Here is a 14,722-nt window from a genome sequence, read left to right as displayed (position 1 = left end):
TTCAGAAAACCTTGTGCAACAAACACTGGTGTTGAAACTGTTCAGTATGTAACAATAAAGAATACTGCCGGACTAATTTCTCCTAAAATTCACAAATTGAATTAACATATTTATCTGTAACTGTATTTTTCAGTGCCAAATTTTTTTATGTGCAGATTACTTGTAATCTCTTTACATATTTATGTTGGTGTTTAGCAGACCAGTAGGATCCTCTCTGTTACCTACATTAAGGAAACATCTTGTTTCTGCAAGTGGCCTCGCTGCCTTGTTACATCATCTGTCATTGTTTGAAGTTTGCTTCTCCAGCGAGCACCTCATCTGGGCAAAGTACACAGTGGGGGGTGTTGTCTATTCACTGAGATGTGTGTTAGTGTGTGTGTGTGTGTGTGTGTGTGTGTGTGTGTGTGTGTGCGTGTGTGTGTGTGTGTGTGTGTATACAGGGGCTTCAGGTCAAGTTCCCATGGTAACTGAGAGGTGTCTCACTGTGTGCCCCTGGCTTCATTTGTGTGTGTATGTGTGTGTTTGTGTGTGTGTGTGTGTGTGTGCCTGGCCAATTATCCCAGTTGGCTGTTATCTCCTCTCCGAGAGGTTTACATTATCACCCTGACAGCCTGGTGGCCGTTGGTCAGGTGAGCGGCCGCAGATGGTTGTATCATACACAAGAGCAGACAGAGAGGCGCGAAGATCAAAAGAAACAAGATAAGAAACTGAGTGACCGACAGGCAGCGAGACAGGATGGATAGATGGGACGGGGAGGAGGGAGGGATGGAGAAGACAGAGGGGTGGAGGAATGGAAAGAGGAGATAAAAGCCAGATTCTGTCAACAAACAGAGGAGATTTATGTGAGGCACTGATAGCCTGTTACCTAACATTGCGGTAAATGGGAGATGGCTTGGGATTAATTGCCTTAAGAGCTGATGTACACAAGGATCAGCGTTGCTGGTGAAAGTCATGGCACAGACCTCTGTCTGTTTTCTTTCTGTCTGTATACACATTGACATTTACTATGCAACTCTTTTAATCATTTTTAGATCATGCAGACAGTGCCGGACCTAGCACACTGTGCACCCTTGGCACGCCCCCCTTTGCCTATTCACCCAATAAGAAATCAACACAAATATACAAATTAGCTCCCAAATTAAAATAAAATAATTAATAACAAACAATAAGAGAATATGACATTAGCAAATTTGCAAATTTCATTGTAATCTTGTTTTGGTACTTTGCTCTGGATGGCTTTTGCCTTCCTAGATGGCTGCCTGTGTTGCCCATAGGAAGATCCGCCTCTGGATGCACATTCTGCTCACACACACTTTATGTATAGTATAGAGTGAACCAATGTATTTTACAACCATGAGACACACAGATGAGACATTTGTTCACAGCCTGCAGTATTATTATGTCTGTCAACAACAAACAAAATCTCTAGCAACTAAATGAAAAATTTAAACTATATATATATATATATATATATATATATATATATATATATATATATATACACACATACATAAATATGTTGCAGAATAGCCCCTGCCAGTATTACATTACTATAATCTATATTTCTAATAGCAATGTATACAATTACAATATGAAAAGAATCTACAAAATTCCAAAAAAGAATCTAAATTATCACCTGAGTCTAGCTATTATTATTACTAATATTATTATTGATGCATTAATATGTAAGCAGTACTTTAATGTTTCAAATTTTAACTGGTTTAAATACTGTTAGAAGATTCTTTTATCTGCGACAAAGCATCATATTTTATAATATATCATTGTAATATAGATTAGATTAGATTAGATTAGATTAGAATAGATTAGATTATATCAGATTAGATTACATCAGATCAAGTCAGATGAGATCAGATTAGATTAGATTAGATCAAGTCAGATCAGAATAGATTTGATTCGATTAGATTAGATTAAAATAGATTAGATTAGATTAGATTAGATTAGATCAAGTCAGATCAGAATAGATTAGATTAGATTAGATTAGATCAAGTCAGATCAGAATAGATTTGATTCGATTAGAATAGATTAGATTAAAATAGATTAGATTAGAGTTCATAAAATTAGATTAGATTAGATTAGATTAGATTAATTTCAATTCAATCAATCAATTTTATTTCTAAAGCCCAATATCACAAATCACAATTTGCCTCCCAGGGCTTTACAGCATACGACATCCCTCTGTCCTTAGGACCCTCGCAGCGGATAAGGAAAAACTCCCCAAAAAAACCCCTTTGCCATTTGCACAGGTACAACGGGACACTACAGGTACATTGGAATTCTTGTGCGCATCCCTCAGTCAGCTTCAAAAAATACAGAATATACACACTATGAATTATAGCAAAATACACATTATGTATTATTGCACAATTAATTATTTCACCATAATATTATTGCACAAAATAATGAACAGGGAAAAAACTCTGTATGACAGAGACAAGGTAGTCCAGGAGAGTGAGAGAGAGTGAGGTAGTTAAACACAGAAAAACAGTCTGTAAGTGTTAAGTGTCCTCAGTGTGAATGAGGTGGGGATGAGGTATTTCATCATGTCCTAACAGTCTTTGCAGTTAGCTGTAAATAAATGTAACACAATAATAACTACAGTATTTACAGTATATATCACAGTATTTGTATCCCAGTGTCCAGTTTTGAGTGCATATATTTTACATTTTACACAGACGTGTTGACAGGTCACAGCACAGTTAAACATAAAGTGCTGGTCTGTGTACATTATGTATTTCAGGCGACGGTACAGGATGTTTAATTAAAACTTCATCCCTCCTCCGCATCTTCTTCTTCTTCATCCATTCATCTTCTAACCGCTTCATCCTCTTGAGGGTCGCGGGGGGGCTGGAGCCTATCCCAGCTGACATAAGGCGAGAGGCAGGGTACACCCTGGACAGGTCGCCAGACTATCGCAGGGCTGACACATAGAGACAAACAACCATTCACGCTCACATTCACACCTACGGACAATTTAGAGTTATCAATTAACCTAGTCCCCAATCTGCATGTCTTTGGACTGTGGGAGGAAGCCGGAGTGCCCGAAAAGAAACCACGCTGACACGGGGAGAACATGCAAACTCCGCAAAGAAGGGCTCCCACACCCGGGATCGAACTGGCAACCCTCTTGCTGTGAGGCGACAGTGCTAACCACCACACCACCGTGCCACCCCTCCTCTGCATCATGAACATTATATAGCAGATCAGAGAGCGTCAATGACTCAAACGTTTCCAATGCTGCCAACACTGACTCAGTTTTAACGCCGTCTTGTTGTTCTCCTCTGAAATTTTTCACAAGGTTGTCAGGAGACAAACTCATCCATTTTGTGTACATTCAGTGTTAATCCAGACTCCTAAAAAGCTGCTTCATGTAACAGCTGTTGTATTATGAAGATCAATACATGAAAAGCCCAGTGGGAAGACTGAGCTGCTACACTGGGAGGATGTGGTGTCTTGAAATGGAGGAGAAATAGAAACATTGAAAGGAATTTAATTAAATTTAAATAAAGATCAATATGTGCTGTTGAGCTAAATGTGCCTAAAGCTGATGCTCCAGTTGCAGAGTCCAGCGACAAAGACTGTTGAATGTGACCGTAAAGGAAAGAAGTTTGTCTGAAGATGCCGCCTGTATAGATCATCACAACAAACACAGTGTGAAGTCTTCTTAGTGTCATAATAAGATACCAAAATATCACAGCTAATGCTGAGAAGCTTGAAAACACACTCTTACTTCTAGGTGTGACAGCAAAGATGAAATATGGACTGTCAGTTTTTTCCACTTCTTTGATGGACTAAACTTGAAAGCTGTATGAGTGTGTCCTCCTTTGATCTTTCCATAATTTCCATTTTTTTTCTCCCCATCTACATCATTTCTGATCGCACCATTGTAGATACAAATAAGGATGGCACATGGCACCTAAGTCATTTGATGCCCAAGGCCTTGAGCCCATATGTGACAGTACACATTCTTGTGTGTAGCTGTGTAGAAAGCTATATGGTGAAAGAAAACCATTGACTGAAACCTTGAATAAAAGGACAAGAATTTCCCAACAGCACTAACGTGATGCTACAGATAGCTGACACTGTAAGGCGTATGTGTATTCCTCTACATTGCACATGTAACCCTTTTGACTTTCTTCATTCAAGGACATTCAACGCTGGTGCATTCATACAGCTCACAGATAACAGTCAGGCATGTTTGTTTAGTTCTGTGTGTGTGTGTGTGTGTGTGTGTGTGTGTAAGGGAGTATTTCGTTTAACTGCATCCACCACATGCAGATATATTCCTGGATGTTTGACCTTCACTGTGCAGAATGATGTATTTGCAGAGTTTGACACTTGAGGCTGTTTTTACATTTGCGTGTCTTTGTGATCACCATAAACCTTTGTATGAGCATGTACAAACAGGAATCACAGCAACTAAAGCAACAGATACTGCAAACCATTGACTGTATGAAAAGAAGTGGAAATAACCATCGTGACATCACCAGTTGGTTTGCCTCAAGTTTGGCATTTTGGACGTCACAGTCTTTTTTTTATTTTGGAGCCAGAAGTGACCATATGCGGACGAAAAGGTGAAGCTGTGGAGGAGCAAGGGATGGATCTGACTAAGAACCATTTGACATTCATCATGTGAATGGACAGCCCTTTCTCATTCCGAAGTTGTCAAAAACTTCCACTTCATCAGCGATTTCAGTGTCAGACACCTGATGCCAAAAGCCACCTTTCACAGCAGTACTATGCACCGCTGATCGGCATCAATTTGTAACGCGGTTGGACGTAACCTTCCACAGTGTTGTGATATGCTGCCGGTCAGCTGGATAGCATCTGATGCAGCAGTATGATATGCAGATGGGCAGTGTCAGTTCAACGGCACCTGTTGCGGCCGTATGATACACCGCTGGATGACGACAGGTTGAAACGCTGTGGGAAACGGCATAATATAAGAAGCTGGAAAACCCCTATAGGGTAAGTGGGAGGGGTGTTGGATGGGTGCAACCAATCCCAGACTTTCACCCGGGAGCCCAGTGTTCCCTTCCCATATGAATGTAGAACCAAACGGGTCCATGTCATTGGTTCGACAGCCCATTGGTTCGACATCCCATTAGTCCGACTGTCCGCGGTGCTGAACGGCTCGCGGCGGGCCTATGGTGCGCCACGACCGGCTTGAGGCGGAGCAGGCTCACGGCTTATGTGTTTGTCACTTTCTTTTTCATTTTAACCCACACCATGATCTTTTCCTGACCCTAACCAAGTGGTTTTTGTGCCTAAACCTAACCAGACCTTAACCACAGGGCATCATGATGATTTCGGAACAGACTTAGGAACAATGGGTTTAATATGGTCGGAACAATGGGCTGTCGAACCAATGGGCAGTTCCCGAACCAAACCATGATGTTTTTTTCTGAACCTAACCATGTGCTTTTGCTGATGTCCAGGCATTGGTTGCAGCACATCAACAGCAGATACAGGAGGACGTGAAAGGCCACTGACAAAGTGTCAATATGTGGTGACTTGGAATGGAAGCATTCAGTTGCGTAAAATGCCACCAGACGCCACAGGCATGTAGTATTTCTATACTTTCAATGTTTTGGTGGCATCTCAGCACACTGAACTGCCAGCTCCATCAAATACACCGCACTTGACTTCATCACACCATTAAATGTGTGGGCTGTAGCTGCTGTGGTAATGGGCGATTAAGATGTTACATTAAATCATAGAATGCTTGAGGTAATTGCCATAAAAATGGTCTTTTTTTTCTAGATCTGGGTAGTATCCTTTGACTGCAGACTTTTCAGAATGACTTGGTACTTGGTTATTTCAGTCAGTAAAGTAATTGAGTACAAATACCCAGCCCTCGTGACAACTATGCCCATGTAAAACAGTGATTTCCTGGGTGAAAGTCTTGTTTTGTTTGACCCATGCACCTCCCCTCCTTTCTGCCAACCATGGACTTTCTCACTTTTTATACTACATGAGTTGCTCTCAGTGTCAAGTATTGCCATAGATGGGTTTACATTGGAATTAGTTGAAAGCCTGCATGTCTCATAAAGATGCTGGGGTGGGGTGGTGCCTTTGGCATCAGTATCACACACCCAGGTGCTTGACAAGCATCAGAATTTGATGACCTATGAATAAGAACGTTAACGGGATGTATTTTAGTTGTTTTGTTAATGAGGGGATCTCATCTTCCTCAAATTGCCTACTGGCTGCGCCACTAGTAGAAACATCAATAGCTTGTTAAGACCCTTGATATTGCAATGTTTGTGTCAGAATAACAGCACAGAAATATGAGTGTAAACTGAAACCCTCCCATTATCTCTATTTGAAGTATTTTCAAAGATTGAGGTTGGCAGCGGGTGAGTACTTGTTTCAATCAAGCCCCATTGTCAAGAGCACTAACTGCTGTTCAGTCAATCTTTGAGAGAGTTTGTTTGGAAAGTATTGATTGTTGCTGAATACCTGCTTATATAACTAAACCCTGAAAGAAAACAAGCAAAAGAATGGTACAAGGACAGGGACTGAGGGTAAAGAAAACAAGTGTTTGATTAAGTACTGGACTGCTTTCATCTTCTGGGAGATAAACATGTAGGTGGTGGATGGGTAGTTAGGTAATCATGTACATTATCTGTTATTCCTTAAATATAAACTCCAGTTGCAATGTTCAGTTAGAGTACAAAATTGACTCCAAAGCTGTTAGAGGAACCCCACTGGCATCTGTTAGCAAGGACTCAGTGATTCACTGTTCCACTGGTGCTCTTATTCATATCATCAAAGGAAAACTGGTTCATTTTTTAGATCAAAGTCCAAATAAAGTGGCAACATAGAGAGACTGTCTAAAAATGGTTGCACCCGCAGTTTTTCATTAGTGCATGCAAACCAATTATTAGTCTCAAAATTGACTGTCCTTTGCTATTTTGAGGGTGTTGCCATTTTCTGCATTCCATCTATAAAATATGCAGAGCTTATTGAATCATTCTGAGAAATCTGTAATCAATATCTATCTTTCTGTGTAACTGCATACAAACACATTAAACAGAGCTAACAAATGGTCACTGTTTTACCATATATCAATAGTAGTACCAGGTTGATGAGATGGCATGCTGAGCCAGACTTATATCGAGCCTTTTTGAATCGAAAAGCTTAATCTATCGTATGTGTTACATAACACAGCATCTCTAAAGGACTGCAATCACCTCCAGGTCTCTCATCGATGGGCTGTTGATTAGCTCGTGTCAAAAAGTCACCTCGTCTGTTCTCCATTTATATCACCCTCTCATTTATCTTACTTTGCAGCTCAAAGAAGAAAGGGGAAAATTCTTGGTAATTTGTGCTCATTCTCAGCATTTCTCTTCACTCATCAGGTCTCACCACCCGCCATCCATTCTCTGCATGAACGGAGGGGTCAAAGCACTAGAGGCAAAACTAGTGTCTCATTGACATGGTTCAGTGAAAAACACCCAGATGGTCCTTGTTACTCTGAGACCCCAGCAGCTTTTATAATATGTTCCACTGCTTCAGTTTCTTGCCACTGTATGTGTGTGTGTGTCTGTGAAATTATGTAACCTAGGGATTTATGCAACACCTGGCAACCCTGACCACCAAAACACCGGTCCGCTCTGCATCTTCACTTATTCTAGTAATTGCTTGAAAGCTATGGGAGCATACCTGCCTCTTTTGTATTGATTAAGAGATTACCATGTTTATTAGATCTCAGTGCTTCCAAGCACAACAGGGGGTGAAGGAGGAAGTAGAGGTGGAGTTGTTTGGCGAGTGGAGCTAATGTGGTTTCTGATAAGGGTAAAAAAGGACAATCATACGGTCCCATTTGAAGAGAAAGGAACCTTAAATGGAGGTGGCCTATTCTTCAAAGGGGATCTTCCTCCTAAGATGACAGAGCCGATTTAAAGGCCGTTCTGAAATGATTCGATATTCACAGTAAAAAGGAAAAACTTCAGAGACTTTCTGTGATCAAACTTTCATTTTCTCTTTCCATCTAGATGACTCACTCTTGGTGTACCATCGGAAAGGCTTGTATGGTAAAATACATTTATAAGTCAGTAGCAGGCAGTGCGACTTTTCTCATCCCATCTCAGCATTCATTTCCCACATAATCACCTCTTGTTTTAATGTATTTTATGCACAATGAAGTATATCTGTATGTGGTAATTAGTTCTTGTGGCGCGTTCTGATCGGATCATCTAATTTCTGCAAATGAAAAGCAACTAATTAGAGAAGGATGGAGGTTATGAAACGGCAGAAAACAAATCCCATCTGGGTTTTTCACAGATGGGATTTGATTTCAATCTTAACACCTGTAATAAAATGGTTCTTATTAATGTACTAAATTGTCCTTAGTCAAAGGTTTAAACTGTTTATTCTCCACAACCGGTAAATAAACACAGCCATCACATAAAAGATAACTGAATATAATAATAGAATTACTGCCTCGGGGTTGTATGGCTCTGCAAACCTGTTAAGTTGCAATTACAGTTTACAAACAAGTCTGTTCAGACTCGCATGTAGCCTTGGCAGTTGACAACGCTTCAAATATGGATGATGCTGCAAAGAAGCTACAGATTCTAAATAGTTAATGCTTCACACTCATCTTAAACTCAGCAGCACAGAAGATCTGTATAATCACCACAGTATCAAGGTGGACACCCAAAATTAGTATCACTAATTGAGCATCCCACCAAATGTCACCCTTCTGTTCCTGAGTTATGACATTGAGTAGTGACCAAAAAAGTGTTTTTGCAGAGCATTGTGATGTCACAGTGAAACTGACCTTTGACCTTGTTGATATAAAATGTCATCACCTAGATATTTGTGTGAGATTGGTGAATTCCTGAGTTACAGCTAAAACATTTTTTTTTAGGTCAAAGTAAACTTTGACCACCTAAATAGAATCAGTTCATCATTGAGTCAAGATGGACGTTTGTGCATAATTTAAAGAAATTCCCTCCGGGCATTCTTGAAATATCGTGTTCACGACAACAGGATGGCAGACGGACAACCAAAAGACATAGTGCCTCTGTCCACAGCTGTCATCAGCAAGACTTACACAGGTGACTGCACTTCTGCCATTATATTACTTTGAGTTATCAGGGCGACAAGTGGCATTTGAGTCATTAAGGAAGGAAGTAGAATTATTCATTTGCAATAATATGTTATTAGGGATTGATAATTTCTAATCTGTTTAAAAAAACAAAAGTTGATTTCAGGATGGATTTTTGACTCCTGATATGTCACGTCACACTACACAGCAGGAAACCAGCAAATGTGTTAATGAAATGTTAATCGTAAACAGCGATAGTGCAGGTTATTATTAACATCACACACACCATGCACTCTGAAAAGCCATTTTCCAGTCCTTGTGAAATAAATAACACATTTGATGCTCACACACATTTGGTATTCTGGACAAACAGAAAACCGTCTGATGCAAGAGACACTGGGAAGAGAACAAAGACAGCATGCCAGACAAAATGTTCCTTGTGAACACAAACACAAGGCAAACACACGCAGCGCATGCATGCACTTGCACATGGCACGTGCAAATACACAGAAAGACACACATTCAAGTGCACACACACACACGCAAAAAACACACACACACATACTCCACACCTCAACCGGACATCTTGTTTCTGTTGACATTGCTTCAGCAGGAGGAAGATGTGTGTCTGTGAAGTGTTTTCATGATTAGCAAACAGTCTGATTTCATTCATACGCACTATTTTTGGACAGATGTTTGCCATGTTCTATGTTCTACAGAAAGAGACGCACACACACAACAGACACATACATGATTTAAACAAACAATAGGCCTTTTATTTATGCATAGATACCACACACACACACAGAATGCAAATGCACACCTGCACACATATACACACGTCTGTCTACTAGACCACGTATTGATTTGTGGCAGTCGGCCATTGCATTCAGCAAATCTGCCACCACATATACTTACACAACATCGTCTGGCCAGTGACCTGTTCAGATCATGACACCAGATATATTCACCCCATGTTGTTTTTTTGTAATAAATCTGTACATGTAGCTAAATAGGTCATTGAGCAGAGTGATGCATTTGGATTTCATTCACATCCTGTGACAGTTCATGAGTCACATTCGACACCCACAGAGAGAACAAGACACACACAACATCTTTTCAGCCAAACTGTATTTGGATAAGAAAAATAATCACACCATATCAGATTTTTTACATATTTGTCTGTTTTTCTTGTGGTTTTGGCAGCATTGTCCAGAAGACAGAAATGAGAGTGGGAGCCCATATGTGACACAACACAACAATAAGTAATTTAACCAAAAATTAAATGAATACATTTTAGAAAAATATGCACACACTTGATAGCCAACACCCATGGCAGATGGAAGACGGCACTGTGGATGGCTGCCATACTGAGAGCTCACCCACATCTCCACATATTGAGAGCCCTTGAAGCCCAAACATTTCAGTGCCAATACTGACTGCCTGTAATTCTTGTGCATTTGACAAATAAAACCTTGAACTTGACTTTCTGGTCAAACTACTAACCTGCTTATCAAGCACTGCAGTGTTTAATTGACAGCTAATATAACAGTTCAGTGTCACTTCCAACTTGTCAAATACTGATGCTGGGGTCAGTGGCTGTGGTGTCAGACACTGACGCACAGAGGCACCCTTTAGTGGGTTAGGGTTAGGGTATGAGGTGCACCAGGCAGTGGCATTTAAAGTCTGGACTTTCACCTGGAAAGCCCTGTCTGTGTCCTGAATGAAAGCACAAGTCAGTTGAGTAGCATGCTAGTATGTGTAGCATGCTATGCTAGTATGTCATGTGACATTACATTATGTTGGTAACATCAGTACTTATTTTAAGCAAAACCATGATGTTTTTTCTAAACCTTACCATGGGCTTTTGTTGACTAAAGTTGAGGAAGTAAACCTGAAAAGAAGTTTCTACCTTTCTACCTTTATTTTGAAAAGAGACTGTAAGTATTTACCAGCCAATCCCTGAGCATCCAAAATTGATGCCGGAGGGGTACCTAAAGCATCATAGTTTGACACTGAGGGCCACTGACTAAGGGCTCTAGTTTCACAGACCAGGCGCGGCGGGGGCGCAGTGCACCTGCGCTTTGCCAACTGGGTGTGGCCAAGTGGATTTTGCAAGTTTGGCACACCGTGCGTGCTGGCACCGCTACTCCTCTTTCCCACCTCCGTCCCTCCTACTGCCGCAAGTCGGAAAGAGGGAGGACAGAAGGCGTGGAGTAGGTTTTACACACATCACACCAATCAAATGAGCCCCTCTCCTCGCCCTTAAATGCGCCGCGCGAAGGCGTAATGAGAGTTTACTCAATTCGCCATGGCAGAAGAGAGCAGCAGCGTCAGACGGCCAAACTTCTCCCAGGAGGAAACTTATGTTTTGGTCCAGGAGGTCCAAGCTCGCAGTGTCCAAATATACGGAACTGCGAGCAGACCTCCACGGGCTGATGATGCAAAGGTAGCCTGGGAGGAGGTCACCACAATTGTAAATCAATGTTGCGTTTCTCTTGTGCGCGCGCTCTCTCTCTCTTTCTCTCTCGCAGTCTCACTCTATTTCTTTTCTTTTGACTTTTCTAAGATGGCAGATGCTGAATATATACTCCCTATCTGATGCTGTGGCTGTTTGTGGTTGGCTGAGAGGGATTTGAACCCATTAGTTTGCAGCTGTGTTAATCAAATCAGGTTGGGTTTCCATTACACGTGCCAAACGTGCCAATCCCCTTTGATCTGACATCAGATGTGACGGGACAGTCGATATAGAGATACATTTATGTGCTGATTGCAGATAGTTGCATTGAATAGTGTTTTTTTGGGTATTTATTGCATTGTTAATGTGCCTGACATTCTGAAAACCTGCCTGTGAGGTTTTGGTGACGTGTGCGCACTGTCTGCCGGTCAGCCTGCGCTGACAGTAGACCTGGTTTCAGCTGGCGAGCTTTTAGCGCACCGTCGGCGAAGCCTTTTGGCACGAAACTGTCACTGCGCCAAGCTGGATCTGTCGACACCTCCCCCTGCTGCGCCACCACACCCATCTCAGCGCACCTCGGTCTGCCAAACTACCAAACTGAGCGCTGCTCGAAACTAGCTCTGCACGGGGTTCGCCACCCTGCGCCACCCTGCGCTGCGCTGGGAAACTTGAGCCCTAAGTGTCGCTATTTGATGAGCCAGGAGTGAGAATGTGTTGAATATAACAAGCCGAAGTACAAATCAAGAAATCTTTCCATGTTTATTGACTGAAAAGAGACATTTCCACTAGAAAACTGATGACAATTGTGGTGCAAAGTTCATGGCTCTTTTAAGTGAGTGTGTTTTTTGTCTGATTGCCCAAAAAATCAGACGCGACCCTATACATGAACCCATACAGTTTCTGTCCAAGCCCCCTTTCCATCACTGTATTACCTTGTATGGTCACTATACTATAATGAGACTCAACTTTTGGATTTTCATGAATAAATAAACTCCATTAGTAACATTATGAAACTCTATTGATTACTCTCAGAATAGCATTCATTTTTTGGACCTGCCAATTTCTAAGGGGGCTGAGGGAGAGTTACATACCACTCCTTTTAGGAAGAGTACTTCATGCAAAAAGATCTTCAGGCTGAGGCTATGTTCAATAGGTTTTTAAACAGAGCTTACAAACCCATGGTGGTTAAGCAGGCTTTTAACAACAGTCATTTGAGCATGATTCACTTCTTCAAAAAAAAAACCATCAGAATACAGAAACTCAAACAAAGGGAAGCTTTTTGGATCCATCACCTACATGCTTTAAAGTATCCTGATCTTAATGCGGATATAGACTTCACATGGTGATGTGCACATGTGATTTTTCTCCGTTCTCTATAGGCTTCAACATTTCTCTCAGTCTATGTGATAAGATGTGTGTGGATGTCTATCAGTTCCTGCAAATTTATAGTTGGGGCCATACCTTTGTAATATGTTTTCAAAGCCCTGATGAAGATCTGTATTGGTCGAAATATGTTGGCTCTTTTAATGATTTAGTCATGACGATAAAGGGTTTTTAATATTTTCTTCCTCGTTTTCTACATTTCTGGAGTGCCTTCCTGTGTATCCTCATGTTTCCTGTTCTGCATGAGCACCCGACACAAGGTTCTGATCTATGTTTGATTATACAGAGCTACAAGTCATCCCTCTCTTTTTCTGAACTGTGTGCTAGCTAATGTCACTGCCCACTCACATGCTTCCTGGCCCCGTTCAGCCTGCCAGACCAGCCAGGCCGTTAGAGACTTTGTGGTGAGACTTGGCTTGAGTGTTAAACTGTATTGTGTGCTGTCTACCTGCCGTGCCTTGCCCTGTACCTGCTGAGTTGTGACATTCAACACTTAGCCAACTGTTACTGCCTTCCTGTGTGCTGCAGTTGGGTCCCATTGCAGCCCATTATATCTGATGGCCATTGTGAAACTTGCAGTGAAGCACTTAGGCATTAAGTTAACCATTCAGTCTTGGTAGATTGCTGCTTGGCTGCTTGGTTCATTCTGACCCCATCACTCAGTTTACACTGACATATTGAACTGACTGATATAGTAAAGATTCGTATTGTAATAGTAGTTTAAGACCAATAGATTTCAGAATTCCTCAATTCTTCATATCAGTAAGCAAAGCCTGTAGGGAAACAAAACAAACAACAAAACATCCTCTGACTTTAAATTAGATGCAGATTAAATCACGGTGAATTAAACATTAGGTCAAAATGGAGTTTTAGTTAAATGTCATGGCTGCATAAACAGGTGTTCAGACAGAAAGAGAAACCCCAATGTCAGTATAACCCTCCTGAACAACACAAACACAACAACCTAAGGTACATGCCCAGCTTGAAGCTGTGCAGCAGCAGGGTAAATGAGGCTGAAGAGGTCCTAGGAGGCTGATTGAGGTTATTCTGACCTCCCTCCGAACAGAAATGTTGGAGACGTGATCAATCAAGCCTGCCCTCTCTTTGCAGAAGCCCTGAAGAGCTTTCCAGATGGATTAAGACCTAAGAACTATAGGTCATCACCTCACACACATGCATTGACACACATAAACATACACACTCAACCGATGAAGGGACGCTGCTGTCAAAGCCCAAAACCCTCAGTGTTTTTCTTTTTTTCCTTTCAACCCATGGTCACAAGACATTCTGTTCGTCTGACATTTGATTTTTATGCTTGATTGATGTTTAAGGACATGCAGACTGACAGTGAAAGATGATGCGTGAGTGTTTAAGCTTGTGTAATTTCTCAATTTCTCACATTTTGGCCACACTGTCCTTAAAACAGCTGATTTCTGTATATTATTTTTAAAGGCATTCCTGTTGCTGATAAGCAGCTACAAAAGAAGGGATGGGCAGAAACAGGATCATATTAACTCTAACATGACAGATACATGTGATTGTGTTGTATTTTTCCAAGCTACTACAGTTCCGGTTAATGATTCCATAACCTCGATGACATGTGGAGAAGTTAACATATGGCTGGATGTGTAAATCCTTCCTCTCTTAAGTAGAGTGGGAACAGGTATGCAGGCACAGTATGTACTGTTCTGTCTCCCCCCTGGAAAAGGCAAAACAGGCACCACAGTAGGTCACGGAAATCTTACAGAAAAAGGAAAGAGCCCACTGGCTTCTATGCTTCTTCTCATAAGTGCCACAACAGATAT

This window comes from Epinephelus lanceolatus, chromosome 3 (genome assembly GCF_041903045.1).
Source record: "Epinephelus lanceolatus isolate andai-2023 chromosome 3, ASM4190304v1, whole genome shotgun sequence".
In the NCBI taxonomy this organism is placed as follows: Eukaryota; Metazoa; Chordata; class Actinopteri; order Perciformes; family Serranidae; genus Epinephelus; species Epinephelus lanceolatus.
Note: the sequence above shows the minus strand (reverse complement) of the source record.